This window comes from Chenopodium quinoa, unplaced genomic scaffold (genome assembly GCF_001683475.1).
Source record: "Chenopodium quinoa cultivar QQ74 unplaced genomic scaffold, ASM168347v1, whole genome shotgun sequence".
Lineage (NCBI taxonomy): Eukaryota > Viridiplantae > Streptophyta > Magnoliopsida > Caryophyllales > Amaranthaceae > Chenopodium > Chenopodium quinoa.
The window spans coordinates 3,304,631-3,322,021 of NW_018742651.1; positions in this window are offsets into that span (position 1 = coordinate 3,304,631).

The window sequence follows — 17,391 nt, forward strand, 5'->3', positions numbered from 1 at the left end:
ACACTGGTCAGGATCTCTCTTAGCATAGTCCTTGAGAACACACATAAAGGGACTCATACAAAAAGGGCATGAACTACAGAAACATCTTACAGCATTCACAGTAGGCTACTACTGTTTCATCATTCACCATATCACATTTCCCATTGCCAATATGCATACAGAATCAGGGCATGTGTAACACAAATCAGACACCACAACTAAATCATATACAACCAAATCTTATCATAAATAACCAAATATCAGCTTACATTACCAACAATATCCAGTTAAATCACATATCAGCAGCTGTAAGCAGACCATATCATAAATAGACCACAAATTCAACCATAAACAGCCAATAATATCACCAAATTAGCCATAAAAGGCCAACAATAGCCAATACACTCCCCAAAAAACAGGCAATAATAAATCTCAACAACATATCCAATAATCTCACCAAAAAAACAGCCAACAAATTCACCATATACATACCAACATTTTCACCAAATACAGGCAACAATAAATCGCAAAAAAATATCCAATAATCTCACCAAAAATAGCCAATAAACTCAACAAAACAGATATGCCATAATAACCCATCAATAGCCATACATCAAACATGAAACAGATTAAATATCCAACAATTTACCAACAAAAGCCAAGCATCAAACAGATAAAAAAAAAGGAGTAATTAAATTAAAAATCGAAGGATCAGAAAAGCGTTACGCTGCAGCATTAGTTCGAGCCAATGTTAGAAGGGTTGTATTCCCCCAACAACATTATCGGTGTCCTCAAAGGAGCGAGATCTGCTCCTTTTTTTGCCGGTAACAGCACCGTCGCTCTTTTCTCCAGTCTCCTCTTCAACCCTTGCAGAAAGTTCAACTGAAACAGGGGACTCACCATCTTCTTGCTTCACAACATCAACAACACTTGCTTTTTCATTCAACCCAACCTTGTTTTTGGCCAGATATGCCATTTTCGCAACCTCACGTTCTTCATTGAAAGTGGGAGGAGCAAGCTTGGCACCACCACCAAATTTACGCTTCCTCTCCATGTAAATTCTCGTCTTAACCAACTTCATCTTCCCAATACGACGCTGACATTTGTAGGTCGCAATAACATTGTCATCTGGATTATTCTCGTTTAGGGGATTCATTTTTTGGTAAATTGATGAAGAAAAAGAGTAGATCTGAAAATTAGGGTTTCGAAGATTAGGAGAGAGAGAGAGAGAAAGAGAGAGAGAAAAGTTACCAGATTTAAAGAGAAGGGGAGAGAGAGAGAGGGACGAATTATAGAGAGTAGCCTACCTTTAACAGCTTCAACAGCCATATTAATGGAAGTTGTTTAAGGTGTATTGATGAGAGTAGGTGAGGAGATGAGTTTCAGATTGAATGAAATGATGAAATTGGGATGTAGATCTTTAATTTTGGTGGGAGTCATTAGATTAGGTGTTTAGATTATGGAGATGATTAATTAGAATGAGATAGTAAGTTAGGGTTTAATCAGTTTTTAATAAGGGCAGAATAGTCAATTTGTCAACCAAAAAGTTACCAAAAAAGGAAAAAAAAACTTGTTGCAAATAATAGTTAGCACCTATTTTGGGTAAATGTTGCAAATAACCGTTAATGGAGGTAGTATATGGGATACCTTCCCAAAATAATCCCGATGACCAGTAACCTATTAGACGGGTAAATCTTAAATTTTTTTTTTCATTTATTTATTTTTATTTTTTATTTTTTTGGTTTTGTTGTTTGTTCCAATTATTTCTTTTTCTCAAGCCTAGCTCCTTCAATGCCACCATTGCCATCACGAGCAGTACCTTTGCTTAGCTGCCATTGCCAATCACTAGCCACGGCCATAAAAACCCCCACCACTAAAGCTGTCATTAATCCAAAAGATGCTTAAATATTTTTGTTTAGTTAAAATATCTTCCTCTAATTTGACCATGGAGAAGTTTCTTTTATGTAAGTAAATCTTCCATTGATTCCTTTCCATATATTGAAGCTTGATATTTTTGAATAACATGAAGATATAATTTTTTTTCCCTCAAATCCAAACACAAGAACTAAACAAAATCACCCAACAAATTGCCAATATTCTACGAAGTACAATTTATTCTGCAATCGGAACTAGTAGATGCAATGAATTAAGTGTAACACCATGATTTACTAAGTAGAAATAAATAGGAATTAAAGGAAAAATAAACAACCTTTGAATAAAATTAGCAAATCAGACGGAAATTTTCTGCACGGCTACAACAGATCGATAGGCCCCCTCGTCGATGAAGGCTGTAAATCATAACGATATGAAAGAGGGTATGAAGAACGTACGATTTGCAACAACGATCGTAGCTTTGCTTACAGAATGTTTTTATTTGATTCAATTATTATGTATTTATTAGATCTAAATCTCTTTGTAGATGTCGTATGACTTTATTTATGAATCAATTTTTTTCAAAATAAAAAAATAAAATAAAATAAAATAATTGCGGAAGCATACACCTAATATAAATTAGAGGTATTACCGCCAAACTCGCCAACTTGTCAAATTCAAACACTTACAATATCTCAATAATTACAAATCAATAAAACTAAGTGATCTACTTATACAACTTTACAAAACTCGTTATAACACACTAATTGAAACACTTGAGCTCCTTTAGCCACGATCACTTGTTTAACCTGCTTAAACAAACTTAATTGCTCACCATTAAGGACAAGTTCCAAATATATTGTCGCACGACCACCATAAGAAAAAGATATGGCCACAAATACAAATAACACACAAAACAACACACATGTCAGCAAAAAGCAGAATACAAAGAATAATAGAATAATTATCATTACTAGCTTAAACAATGCAGTTCAAAACTACATCACACATATATACCTCAAGGTAAAATAACTCCGTACTATGAAAATAACCTTTTTTAAACTCGACCTTGAATATTAATACGAATTTTTACTCGATTAATTCCTCTAACCAGTAAGTGTGCCATGCTCGTTGTTCTATACCTGACATTAGACATGGGTAATTCGAATAAATAAACCAATACGTATAAAAACTTGAATACTCTCAATAACCAGAAAACACCTTAAACCATGACCAACATGGATCAAATTTCACTGTAAGGGGCCATAGAAAATTATAAATAAATATTGTACCTTATTTTTATTAACCGATGATCATTATCTCCTTACCAACATGCCAAATACTAAGGTTTAATTTATAATACTTTTTGATTAGGGGATTTTGCTCCCACCAATCGGAATGCGCCACGTGGGCCAATCAGGTCCTGCCAAGTGTTCCCCAGTTGGACCTCTCAGGGCTTGCCACGTGGCACACGCTTATTCGTCCGCCTTGGACCTATTTTGTCATGACACGTGGCATACTCCATGCCTAATGGAGAAGTCGGCCACCCAGGCCCAACTTCCGAGGGAAGCCCAATCAGCCCAAGGTTAACCTAAACCTAGATTGGCACGTTTCCCGAGGTTATAAATACCTCCCTTAATCCTCATTAAGGGAGATTACGCAGATTACACACATTAAACTCTCTCACCTAGAGAGACCCAATCACTTTAATTTTCCCATTAATTACTCCTTAATCAAGTACTAACTTGACCGTCGGAGGCGGATCTCCAATCATCCGGAGCATCCGTTTGTTTTGCAGGTACAGGCGTCCGGTTCCAGTCTCGGAATTGTAACTCTCCCGCAGGACATCAGAAAACCCCGAAACATTTTGGCGCCGTCTGTGGGGAGAGTACTTCTGAGATGGCATCCACGTTTGTACCGGCTCCTGAAGAGAGACGTCCCCTGGACGACCCTCTAGTTCAGTCGGACCACGATACTGAGAATGAATTTGAAGTTGAAGCTCACACAGCTTCAGACGGGACCCTAAGGGCCCGACGTACCCGTCATACCGAAAGGAGGGAACGGGAACATCTTCAAACTGGATGCGAGCCAGCAGGTGCACCGCCTGTTCGGCAGCAGCCGACTGATGGGTCTGCTCCCATCACAAGGAACGAACTCATGACCTTCATGAAGGACTTCAAGGGAGAAGTTCAAGAGTTGATCAACAAGAAGCCGCCTGCTCTGGACAAGGAGCAGTCGGCTAAGAAACCCTCCACTTCACGGAAGAGGAAGCCAGTTCAAGGGCGAGAGGCGACCCCTCATCCTAAATCTAGGAAGTGGGAGCCACCTGCCCTTGATTTCACAAAATACCGTTTTCCTACTCCAGGAAATAGAAAACATGTTCGTCATATTCAAGCGGACGAGTCGAGGAAAACATACACATACGCTCGGCTACTGCTAGAACAGAAGAAGAGTGACCGATTGTCAGAGTCGGCCTCTACTTCAAACTTCCAAGACAGTCTGCGAAATACCTCGATGAGGCATACTCAGTCGTATCATGAGAGTCAGTCAGGCGGCACCTCCCGTCAGTCCGGCTTTCATAGCGACCAGGCGATACCAAACTTACCGTTTGTACCGCAACAACAATATTTTTTACAGCCACCTCCGTTTGGTGGACATGCAGCAAAAAATGTCCAACCTATGGACTGGCAGCTACGGTTGCTTAGACTTGGTGAACAGCCGTCAGCCTTCTCCAAGGAAATTACTGAAGCCGCTCAGCCGGCCAAAGTGAAAAATGTATTAGTAGGCGCCTATGACGGCACTACTAACCCAGAAGACCATCTGATGTCATTCACCAACCTGATGTACCTTCAAGGGTTGGATGATCCCACTTGGTGCAAGTGTTTCCCAGCGACTCTCAAAGGAATCGCACAACAATGGTTCGGCAACCTGCCGACTGGTTGTGTAAATAACTTCAAGACGCTTGCTTACTTATTCACCTCCAACTTCGCCATTAACATCCCTGCGAAGAAGACGACCCTTGATTTAGGAACAATTCAGCAGGGCGAGAAGGAGGGGCTTCGTTCTTACATCAGGCGGTTTAACCTGATGAGAATACAGATTCAAGGGTTACCGGATGAAGTAGCCTATACTGACTTTTTCAGAGGTCTCAAAGACGGGTCGACCTTCAAATTTGATTTGGTCCGAAAGAGGGTGGCGACTCTTCAAGAGGCCTTGATTGAAGCGGAAGCCTATATACAGGCGACTGATCTTTGTAGTACGGTAAAACAGTCAGACGGGAAAAGGTCCGACAAAAGAGAAGGACGACAGAAACAGTCGTCAAACAAAGACGAGAAGAGAAAAGAGGTCTGGGCGGCTGATTCCTCTAAACAGCCGGCCCAAAAAAAGAAAAAAGAATTCAAACCATACTCCCCAAAGTATGCGTTTAACAAGGATAGCCAATTTATCCTAAAGGAAATCAAGGGACGGATCTCAATTGAGAAGCCGGTCCCCATGAAGGGTTCTGCAAACAACCGGAACCAAGAAAAATTCTGTGATTATCATGAAGATGTTGGTCATCACACCAATGAATGCATCAGTCTCATGCGGTATCTGGACCGCCTGGCTGAGCAAGGTGATCTTGACACTTATGTCAAGAAATCTACGGGGAACACTTCCTCGAAAAAGCAGTCGACCAAAAAGAATCAACAGGCCGACAGCTCCGATACAGATGATGCAGTCGTCTACACCATTGCAGGCGGCTTCTCAGGAGGCGGCCCCACTATTAGGGGCAACAAAGACAATATCAGACGGTTAGATGTAAATTCCGTTCACCAAGAACGACCCTCCAAATATTCATTTCCTGAGATTGTCATCACTGAAGAAGATCTAGGAGGGGTAAGAGGGCCGCATGACGACCCTATCGTTATTGAATGTAAAGTGGCCAACCAGAGAGTTGGCCGAATCCTCATAGATACCGGAAGCTCCTCAGATCTCATCAGTAGCAAATGTCTGTCGAAACTAAAATATCAGACTGATTGCATACATCCGGCATCCCACCCTTTAGTAGGGTTTGGAGGAGGAGTCGTCCACCCAGTGGGACGAGTGGATTTACCCATCCGCCTGGGCAAAAAAGGGGAAGGACGACACATGGTAGTCCGGTTCTTGGTAGTAGAAGAACTCTCGGCCTACAACATGATTCTGGGACGACCAACCCTGAATAATTCCAAGGCTGTTATAATCCCATCTCTTATGTTGCTCAAGTTTGAGAGGGATAATGGAACAGTCGGGTCCCTAAGGGGAGATCAGAGGATGGCCCGAGAGTGCTATCTCTCGGATGTCAAGCCCACTGTTATGGCCACTATGTCGAGCAGTGGAAAAATAGACCTTGACAATGTCAAGGAGAGTGCGCCTGTTCAAGAAGCAGGCGGCAAGAAGAGAAAGGCATCCCAGACAAAGGCCGCAAGAAAAGACAGAAAATAGCAATCATTGGCAGAGGAGCGGTCGGATGAATTCCGCCCTCAGCCAGCTGGTGAGCATACAAACCTGATGTTAGATGACTCGCGTCCTGACAGAACAATCAAGGTTGGGACGACTGCTCTAAGGGACCTGGGTGACGACTTTCACAAACTATTGAAAGAATACAAGGACATCTTTGCATTCAAAGTCCATGAAATGCCAGGCATTAGTCCTGATCTGGCGGTACATAAACTGGCCGTGGATCCGAAAAAGAAGCCGGTACGGCAGAAGAAGCGGAACCATGGCGAAGAAAGAAGTCAGGCGGCAGCCGCCGAAGTTAAAAAATTACTTGATGCAGGGTTCATTCGGCAATGTTACTTCCCAGACTGGGTTGCAAATGTGGTGCTTGTTAAAAAGCCGAATGGCACCTGGCGAATGTGTGTAGACTACACAGACTTAAACAAGGCGTGCCCCAAAGACAGTTACCCTCTGCCTAAAATTGATAACCTGGTCGACTCAACAGCCGGCCATGCTTTGATGAGCTTTATGGACGCCTACTCTGGTTTCCATCAAATTCCTTTATGGGAGAAAGATCAGGAGAAGACGGCCTTCGTCACTGATCAGGGGTTATACTGTTACACGGTCATGCCGTTTGGTCTTAAGAATGCCCCGGCCACTTTCCAGCGAATGATAAACACTGTGTTCTTTGATCAGATTGGGAGAAATGTCGAGGCATATATTGATGATATGATTGTCAAGTCTAAACTTCAGAAAGATCATCTTTCGGACCTCCGAGAAACTTTCGCCACACTCAGGCGGCACCATGTCATGCTCAATCCCAAGAAATGTGTCTTTGGAGTTGAGTCTGGGAAATTTCTCGGATTCCTTATCAATCAGAGAGGAATAGAGGCGAACCCTGAGAAGGTGCAGGCGGTCATCGACATGTAGTCGCCTCGTACCATCCGAGAGGTTCAGAAGTTAACAGGTTGTCTAGCGGCCTTGGGAAGATTTCTAAGCCGATCAGGCGACAAATGCCTATACTTTTTCCAGGCAATTAAGAAAAAGGCAAGGTTTGAATGGGGGCCGGATGCTGAGGCGGCCTTCCAGAAATTGAAAGTTCACTTGCATTCCTTGCCGAGGCTGGTCAGCCCTTTGCCCAAAGAAGTACTCTACATGTACCTGGCCGTCTCTGATCATGCGTTAAGCGCTGTTCTCCTTGCTAAAAGAGACGGCTGTCAGCTCCCGGTCTACTTTGTCAGTCATGTACTGAAAAATGTCGAGTTGAGGTATCCCTTAGTGGAGAAATTTGGTCTTGCACTCTTCATGGCTGTTAAAAAATTGAAGCCCTACTTTTTGGCACATGCAGTTGTCGTGTATACAGACCAACCTATCAAGCGGCCACTGACCATCATGGAGTCGTCAGGCCGAATGATCAAATGGGCCATAGAAATACAGGGCCTCGAAGTTACTTTCGAGCCTAGAAAAGCAGTGAAGGGGCAAGCCTTTGCTGACTTTATTGTTGAGATGACTCGTCCTCCTGACTCTCAAGTTACAGACCAAGTCTGGAAGGTATATGTGGATGGAAGCTCTACTTCAAATGGTTGTGGAGCAGGAGTCATATGTTAGTCGCCAGAGGGCGACAGGTACGAGTATGCTTTACGGTTCAGTTTTCAGGCCTCAAACAATGAGGCAGAATATGAAGCTTTACTAGCCGGAATCCGCATGTGCAAGCCGGCAGGAGCAAGAAAAATAGACGCCTGTTCCGATTCACAATTGATAGTGAGTCAGTACAATGGCAAATACGAAGCAACCCATCCGGCCATGATCAAGTATTTACAGGCGGTCCGACAAGCAGTCGGCTCCCTTGAGGATTTCCATCTGACCCAAGTGCCGAGATCAGAAAACAACCAGGCGGATGCACTTTCAAAATTAGCATCATCCGCCTCCTGTGATACTCCTCGAACTGTTTTTTGGGAAGTAATGGAGAGGAGAAGCATTGAGGAAGAACCTATTGGAATCTTAGACAGAAGCTCAACCTGGATGGATCCAATCAGGGCATATCTGACAAATGGTACCCTGCCGAATGATCATCAACAGGCGGCAACACTGAAAAAACGAGCAACCAGTTTTGAAATAATAAAGGGAGAACTTCACAAAAGGGGGTACCTTCAACCCTTCTTAAAGTGTGTTACTCCAGAAAAGGGGCGAGAGATACTGGACAATCTTCACTCTGGTTATTGTGCTTCCCATATAGGCGGTAGGACGCTTGCTCAACGGGCAAGGCGGCAGAGCTACTTTTGGCCTACTTTAGAAGCAGATGCGATGGAGATGGTGAAAAAATGTGACAAGTGCCAAAGGTTTGGCAAACTAATTCACCGTCCGGCTACTGACCTCACTACTATTCATAGCCCACTACCGTTTGCTAAGTGGGGCATGGATATCCTGGGTCCATATACGCCTGCTACAGGCGGAAGGAGGTACATACTTGTTGCCGTCGACTACTTCACTAAATGGGTAGAGGCGAAGGCTGTAAAGGGAATCAAGACGAAGGATGTAATTTCATTCATTTGGAAAAATGTCATCACTCGGTTCGGGGTTCCCATGTCTATGGTTTTTGATAATGGTCCCCAATTTGAGACGCCTGTTCTCAAAAGCTGGTTGGGTGACCAAGGAATTGCACACTACTTTGCATCTGTCGGCCGTACACAAGCAAACGGCCAGGTAGAAGCCTTTAATAAAATCATCTCAGACGGTCTCAAGAAAAAGATTGAACGAGCAGGCGGCCTTTGGGCGGATGAAATAACACATGTTCTCTGGGCCATTAGGACGACTGAAAAAGGGGCGACTGGAGAAACTCCATTCCTCCTAACGTATGGTGCGGAAGCTGTTCTTCCAATAGAACACTACGAGCCGACTCTTCGAGTAATGCTATATGACGAAGAGGCAAACTGGGAAGCCATGCGCCTGACATTAGAATCACTTCCTGAAAGGAGGGGCAATGCTGTCTTGCGCCATGAAATTTACTGCCTGAGAATGACTAGATCATACAACAAAAAAGTACACAGGCGTCCACTCAAAGTGGGGGACTTTGTACTTAGAAAAATGGAAGCAGTTGGAAGGGCTAATGAGTCTGGCAAACTAACTCCCAACTGGGAAGGACCCTACCGAATCTGTGAAGAGGTCAGGGACGGTACCTACCGTCTGGAAACACCAGACGGCCAACCGTTGCCTCGAACTTGGAATGCAGATAATCTTAAGAAATATTTCTTTTGAATGATATAAATAGTCAAGGGCTACTTAATAAAAGTTTGCATACTTAATATTCAATTTTGTACTAAGAGGGGCACGCCTACTAACAAACAGTCGGCTACTCTCCATACTCAGTTTTCATTTTTACTTAAGAGGGGCATGCCTACTGACAAACAGTCGGCTACTCTCCATGTTTAATTTTTATTCTTACTTAAGAGGGGCAGGCCACCTATACATTTACAGTCGGCTACTCTCCATTGAGTATTTTACTCTATCTTCAGAGGGGCATGCCGTCTGTACCTTTACAGTCGGCTACTCTCCATTGAGTATTTTACTCATCTTCAGAGGGGCATGCCGCCTGTACCTTTACAGTCGGCTACTCTCCTTGAATATTTTACTCTATCACCATAGGGGCATGCCGTCTGGATATATAGTCGGCTACTCTCCATAGAAGAGGGCTAACTGGTTCCAAAGCACACAGCCACCCCCCTTATACTTAGCTAAAAATGATCAGGGCCTGGCCGACCCTGTGCCTAAACAGGCGGCTACCCTCCTCTTACTTAGCACCTACGTTCACCAAGAACTAACCAATTCCACAAGCCGAATGACTAGTCCAGGCGCCAAGCAAACTAATCCAATCTTTAAACTAATTCGACCTGTCCCAACATCATAGCAGGCGTCCGGCGGCATCCCTCCGGATGAAATTCGTCGTAGAGAGCAGCTCCCTTTTGGGTGGAACATTGCTCTATAAAATAATTACACGGCACCTATACGACTGTCCCCAAGGGCAACCACGTAGCCGTTTTTAAGACAAGGATAACTCTATCACTAACCAAACCAGTGGTAGCAGTTGGCATCTGAGTCAGATGACCGCCTGTATTACTTGGGATAAATGCAGGGGGTACCTCTTGAGTTAATAGCCAACAAACATTGGCGAATCAAAAGGTTCAGCCGGCCTCCGCCGCCTGGTACCTTTACTACTCAAGCAGGAGTGACGGTGACTGAGTAACACCAAAGTTAACTCATAGTCACTCTCTCAAACTTAGTATGGAGCCTAAAAGGTATGAGTCGTCCGCCTGTTTTTAGCAAACAGGGGCTCTCAACCACTACTCCTGCTAGGTTAACAACCTATGAGTTAAAAGCCAACAAACATTGGCGAATAAAGGGGAACAACCGGTACCCACCGCTTGATACCTCTACTACTCAGTTACTTGGCGACTAGGTAACAATCATGTTTACTTGGTCACTCCTTAAAAATTTAGTATGAAACTAAAAAGGTGTTCATACAGCACCTATTCACACTAGATTAAATATGGCGGGAAACAGTCGGCCTAGACGGCCAAAAGTCTCTAGCCTAAAAGCATGACAAGTAGGAAACAACTTTCCTACTTGGTTAATTTTACAAATGACAGGACCGCCTGCCTAAAGGGGATCCAGTCTTTAAAATGGTTCGAATACCGATTGGATAAATGGCCGACTGATCGTCTAGCCTGGAAACAGACAACCAGTCGTCCAGGGGCATAGGCGGCGTGACTAACTATCCGTACCTGTCTGCAACTATCGGCCATGTAAAACAGTCGGTATAGTGTACAATTGGATATCAGAATATTCAATACTTAAACAAATTTGAAGCAAAACAAAAATATTCATTAAAAAGAAGCCGGTCATTAAAGACCGGCAAAATATTCAGAGCCCCGGCCCCCTGGCCGGGTAAATACAAACAAACGGCACGCATGCCGTGGAAAGAAGACATAAAGCTTAAGAAGGGGGCAGATCTTCAATATTAGCAGCTGCCGCCTGGTCAGCACTCTTCTTGCTGGACTCGGCTTCAGCTGCATCCTTCTTTGATGCATTACCCCCAAGCGGCACAAGCGCCACTACCGGCTGCTCCTCCTCCTCCAACGCCTCTTCCTCAGCAGCCGCCAGGATCTCTTGATTATATCTATCAGAACACTGGCGGTACGTTTTTTCCCATGAGGCAAAGTCGGCATTGGGGAAGAGGCGGCCCCAAGTCATGCGCTGGATTTGAGCAGAGTCTTCCATCATCTCCCGGACCAGCTCTTTCTTTTCTTGCTCGGCCTTTTCCGAGAGCTCCTGAGTAAGACTCTTCTCCTGGGTCACCAGGCGTTCCTTTACGCTCGCCAAGGATTTCTCCAAGGTTTCGTATGAGGACATCTTTTGGCGAAGAGGTCTCAGCTCGGCCTTGAGGTTGTTGATGGTCGCCTCCAGCTCGCTATTCCTCTTCTGGGCCGCCTCTAACTGAGCCCGGATAGCAGCGGTAGCCTGCGCCTGATAATAAAGAATATCAATGGTCAGAAATTCATTTTGGGCAATTTGAAACATTGCCTTATCACAATCAGAGGCGGCCATAGCTTTTGCAGCCTTTACCTCTTTGTTCTTCCGGTCAAGCGGCTTGCGAAGGCCGTTCACTCGGAGCAGGGCCTAAGTAAAAAGGGGAACAGGCGTCAGTTTCCAAACAAAAAAGAAAACAGGCATCCTGGAATTCAAATACTAAAAAATATGCTAAGTATACCTCAGCAAGGACCCCTGCAATCCCGTCTAGGTCAAGGGTGCCGACACCCCTGACCGCCTCCCTTTCAGCTGGAGGAACGACCTTGATCATAGACTTGGCCACCTCGACCAAGTCAGGCTCCTGAGGGCCGGCTGCATCAAGCATAAACAAACGGATTAGACCTAGTAAAGAAGGGAGCAAGTCTAAAATTTACAAGGATAATTTCATACTTCTAGGTGGCCTAGCTGGAGTTTTAGAAGAAGTGGTCGGCTGTTTCTCAGCCGCCGCATGTTTCCTGGCAGAACCAGGAGAGCTCGCAACAGTCGTCCTCCGGGCCTTGGGGTCCGACTGTTGGGAAGAAGAAGCTCTTGGAGCGCCCGTCTAAAAAAGAAGAAAAGAGTCAGTATATGCATAAACACAACTCCAAAAAGAGGGTGAAAGGTTCGAAGCCCACCAAGGGTGCCCCCTTGTTGGGGGAGTCGGTTGAAGACTGTTGCATGATGGAGGCCCGCAACATGGCCGCCGCAGTCTTGGAGGTGGTAATTTTGCTCATGGCGTCCGCTGTAAAAACAAATAGCAAAGTTTATAAAAGTCATAACAAGAAATGCATGGAACAACAGAGTATTCGACAAGCCAGCTACCTCTTGAGCACCGACTGCTGAGGCCACAGGCGGCCAAAAAGTACTCGTCGTAGAGCCATTTGAAGCTCGGGACGCAGTGCAGGGGTACTTGCTCTCGTACCCCTGAAGTAGAGTTCACCTTCGACTCTACTTTGAAGAGTCCTTTATCTAGGATCTCTTTCTTAGCCTTGGGGGGAACAGGCGGCATGCTGCGGCCGCCTGCAAGAAGGGGCGGATTCCTGTTCCACCTGTTGAAGAGCTTGTTCAGCTATGTGTCTGAACTCTTAATGATAAGGAAGGTGCTCCGCCAGTCCTTCCATTTGTTTGCTTTACCTCTCGTCATGAGGTAGCCCCTGTGGCTCGTCAATTGATACCAGCCGGTACCGCTTGCCTTAGGGGTCCGGCTGAGGTAGTTCATGTGGGCGAAAGCCTCGAAGTTCGGCTCCACCCCGTGCAGTTCGCACCCGGCCACATAGCCGAGTACGTTGACCCAGGAGTTCGGGGCTAACTGCCATAACCCCAACTCATACCCATCCAAGATCCGCTGAACAGCCGGATGTAGTGGGAAGCGCAGCCCAGCCTTGATGGCCGCCTCGTAGCAGCCAAAGCAGGCGCCATCATAACTGGTACCAGCCGGCCAGACGACTGTGTCTTCTGGATCCGGCACGAACACTAAAAAGTCGGGGCCCATTGTGTGGTTTGTGATAAAGCTCTCCACTTTCTCTTGCATGGCTGTGATCCGGCCCCGAGGTACCGTGCAGTAGTAGGGGGTATTTTGCTCTCGGTGAGAGGTGGATGGCTCCGCCCAATCGTCCCCCTTCTCAACTGCGTGAGAAAGCCTCGCCTCTTGTAGGCGACTGTTTTTCTCTTCTGTGTCCAGAGAAGCATGGCCAGAAGAGCTAGACTCGGAATCGTCCTCTGACGAGTCCGAAGAGGACGACTCCTCCCCTCTCCCGGAGGGGCCCGCCTCCTCTCCTTTAAAAGGAGCAGGAGAGAATGTAGAATTGTCAACTGTAAAATGGGAAGGGGTCACTTTGACTCCTCCCTCAGAACTGCCGGCTTTCAAGCCGCTTTGTTTCACTTCCACATCTGGCGCCTGATCAGATGTTTCACTAATCGGCACCCTGTGGGAGGAGCCATCTGAGTTTGAGATCCTGGCAGTCTTTTTTGTTCTGGCCATCATGCTCTGCATAGACACAGATACAGTCGGACTTTGTATAAAGGGCAAAGATGGGTCCAGAAAAGGGCAGGCGGCACTCCTAGTCCTAGATTCAGCCGTCCCCGGTGACCGGCTGATCACTAACCTAGGTCGTGTCGTGTGCTTCCGTGGTGCCATTTCAAAAAAGAATAAAGTAAAGAGAAAATTAAGAGTAAGAGAACCGACGGTTACCTGAACGAGTGACGATTGATGAAGTTTTGAAAATCCTTTGCAGTCGGCTTGTCAGAGCAGGCGGTAGGCAGAAAGGGTCCAAAATGTCAGAGCAAGTTCAGGGGTCCGAATGTTCTCTCACAAAGTTTTCAAGTGTGAAAATGACCGAAGTCAACACTCCTTTATATAGGCGAAGTGAGAAAGCGAAGGGTCACTTCCAGAATTCAAAATTTTGGCGGGAGAATCTCTCGGCCTCTCGCCGAGTGACACCTCTAGCAGGTCGTCGCCTGTTACAGGGCGATACCTGTCACAGGTAACACGTGACCAGTCACGTGCCACCTGTGAGGGGCAAATGATTAGGGGATTTTGCTCCCACCAATCGGAATGCGTCACGTGGGCCAATCAGGTCCTGCCAAGTGTTCCCCAGTTGGACCTCTCAGGGCTTGCCACGTGGCACACGCTTATTCGTCCGCCTTGGACCTATTATGTCATGACACGTGGCATACTCCATGCCTAATGGAGAAGTCGGCCACCCAGGCCCAACTTCCGAGGGAAGCCCAATCAGCCCAAGGTTAACCTAAACCTAGATTGGCACGTTTCCCGAGGTTATAAATACCTCCCTTAATCCTCATTAAGGGAGATTACGCAGATTACACACATTAAACTCTCTCACCTAGAGAGACCCAATCACTTTAATTTCCGCATTAATTACTCCTTAATCAAGTACTAACTTGACCGTCGGAGGCGGATCTCCAATCATCCGGAGCATCCGTTTGTTTTGCAGGTACAGGCGTCCGGTTCCAGTCTCGGAATTGTAACTCTCCCGTAGGACATCAGAAAACCCCGAAACACTTTTGATCTCTTACATTGATCAAATAACCATTCATAAATTAATATATAATATCTCAACAATGGTACATGTTCCCAAACAACATAACAATTCGAACTTGATTCAATCATAGCATATCTCAACTCTGATAAGGTAATAAAAGTAATACCCAAATATAATTAACTCACAACCCAAAAATAAAACTTTGCATAAATAACCCTAAAACCTCAATAAAGCAATGCTCCCTATAGCAACAACATTTAAAACCCTAGAAAATAACACAATCAATCAATACCACAAAAATAATACGACAAATAAAGTCATATTATACCAGACACTAAACATGTATATATATAAATCATGATCATATATAATTTAAAAATTATAAAATTTACACATAACAATACGAACTACAATTTATATTAACAATTTATAATCAAGAAAATCCAAAAATTAAGATTGTGTCATTACTATACAAAATATATATACATACGACTCTTAGGGCCTGTTCACATTTACTAAACTGAGTTGAACTGAACTGATTGGAGCTGAACAGAACTGAACTGAATTGAAGCTGAACAGAACTGAACTGAACTGAATATTTTAGTAGAGAGGGAAATTAGGAGTTGAACTGAACTGAACTGATTGAAGCTAATATAAACTGAACTGAACTGATTGAAGCTAATATAAACTGAACTGAACTGATTGAAGCTGAACTGAATTGAACTGAAATTAAGTAAATGTGAATAGACCCTTAGAATTGATAGTGTAACTACCTTCGACATTACACATTGAAACAACAATGTTCAAGGCAAAGTGAAGGACTTAAGGACATGTTCTCATACGATTATTTTCAATTCATTTCAGTTCATCTTTGATAAGTTCAGTTCAGTTCATCTCTAATAAGTTTGGTTTAATTCAACTCCTAATTTCCTTCTCTTATAAAATATTCATTTGAGTTCAGTTCAGCTCTAATAAATACAGTTCAGTTTAGCTGAATTTAGTCAATGAGAGCAGGCCCTTTGATCAACTGTGGTCACAAATTTCAGCTGCTTCTCTATTGATCTCATAATATAAATCATCATCATTTAAATCCATAGTCAAGATAAAGGATTTTAGAGGATGAAATAAAAGTTAATAAGAAGAAACAAAGTTGGGTTTGATCAGCAAATCTCACGACAATTGGAAAATGGCAGTGGATTTTCCCTTTTTTTGGCAAATTTGTCAAAAATAACACCACCTTTGGCCGGTCTTCCCTAAATAACACCACCTTTTGATTATTCCACAATAACACCACCTTTCCTATACTTCTTCCTAAAATGGTACAAAATATGTGTGACCTGATTTTGCAGGTAAACTTGATGACGTGGTCTGTATTTTGGGGTAAAGTCAATGATTGACTTAAATTCCCCCTCCCCTTAGCCTACGTGGAATATAACCGTTAGGTTATTTCCACTTTCTCTATAAAATCCCCCCCTTCCCTATTCTTTTCCCCTGTTCTTCTCCTCTAAGTTTTCTCCATTGATCTCCTCTTTTCTTCCCTTTTTTTCTATTCGTTCTTTCTTTCTCCATCTTATTTTTCCATTCTTTGAACTGAGCATGGCTGCCAGGAGGTCTAATTCATACGCATCGGGTTCATCCTCGAGCAACAGAAGGGTTTGGAATGCGCAAGTTCGCTGCAATTGTGGGAAGGAAGCTCTAATTAAGGCAGTGAGAAAAGGCCCTAATTTTGGGATGAAAATCTATGGTTGTCCAATGTGGCCAGTAAGTTAAATCTACCTCTGTGTTAAATTGTGGCAAATGGATTGTTTGTGTATTTATTTTGTTTATTGATTTGTAATTTGTGTAGGACACTCAGTGCGATTTTTTCAAATGGGTAAATGAGCACACTGATGTTGAAGAGTACCAGTTCAAGTTGTTGGAAAAGGATACTATCATATGCGAATTAGAGGTTGAACAAAATTTTAGAGATGAAAAAATAAAGAAATTGCAGTTGAAGAAAGCTAAGTTGGAGGAAGAATTGAAAGAAATGAAGAAAGAAGTCATTGAAATGAGGATTGAGTTAGAGAAATTGAATAGGACTGAAAAAACTTTGTATTTGGTAATGTTTGTTTCTTGGATGTTGTTTGTTGTTTTTTTTCTTAATTAGTTTGACTCATAACTAGGGGCTGTAATGGATGTGTTATGGATATGCTATGTTGAATAATGTATGGAATTGGTTAGTTTTTGCTTACAATTTGTACACCTGTTTTGACAATACTTGTATAATCCTTGATGATAGCAAATTTTGCAAAAAATGACATAAAAAATAGGCATGAAATTGGCATAAAAAATGACATAAAAATTAGGCATGAAAATGACATAAAAAATGACATTAAAAATAGGCCTTGATGACATAAACTAATCATAATAGTTTGCAAATACATCAAAAGAGGCCTAACATTGTTTAACAGCACTTGTTCAAAGTGCACAACCACATTAAATTACACAGCATGTTTGTTTAACAGAAACAAATGAAAATACT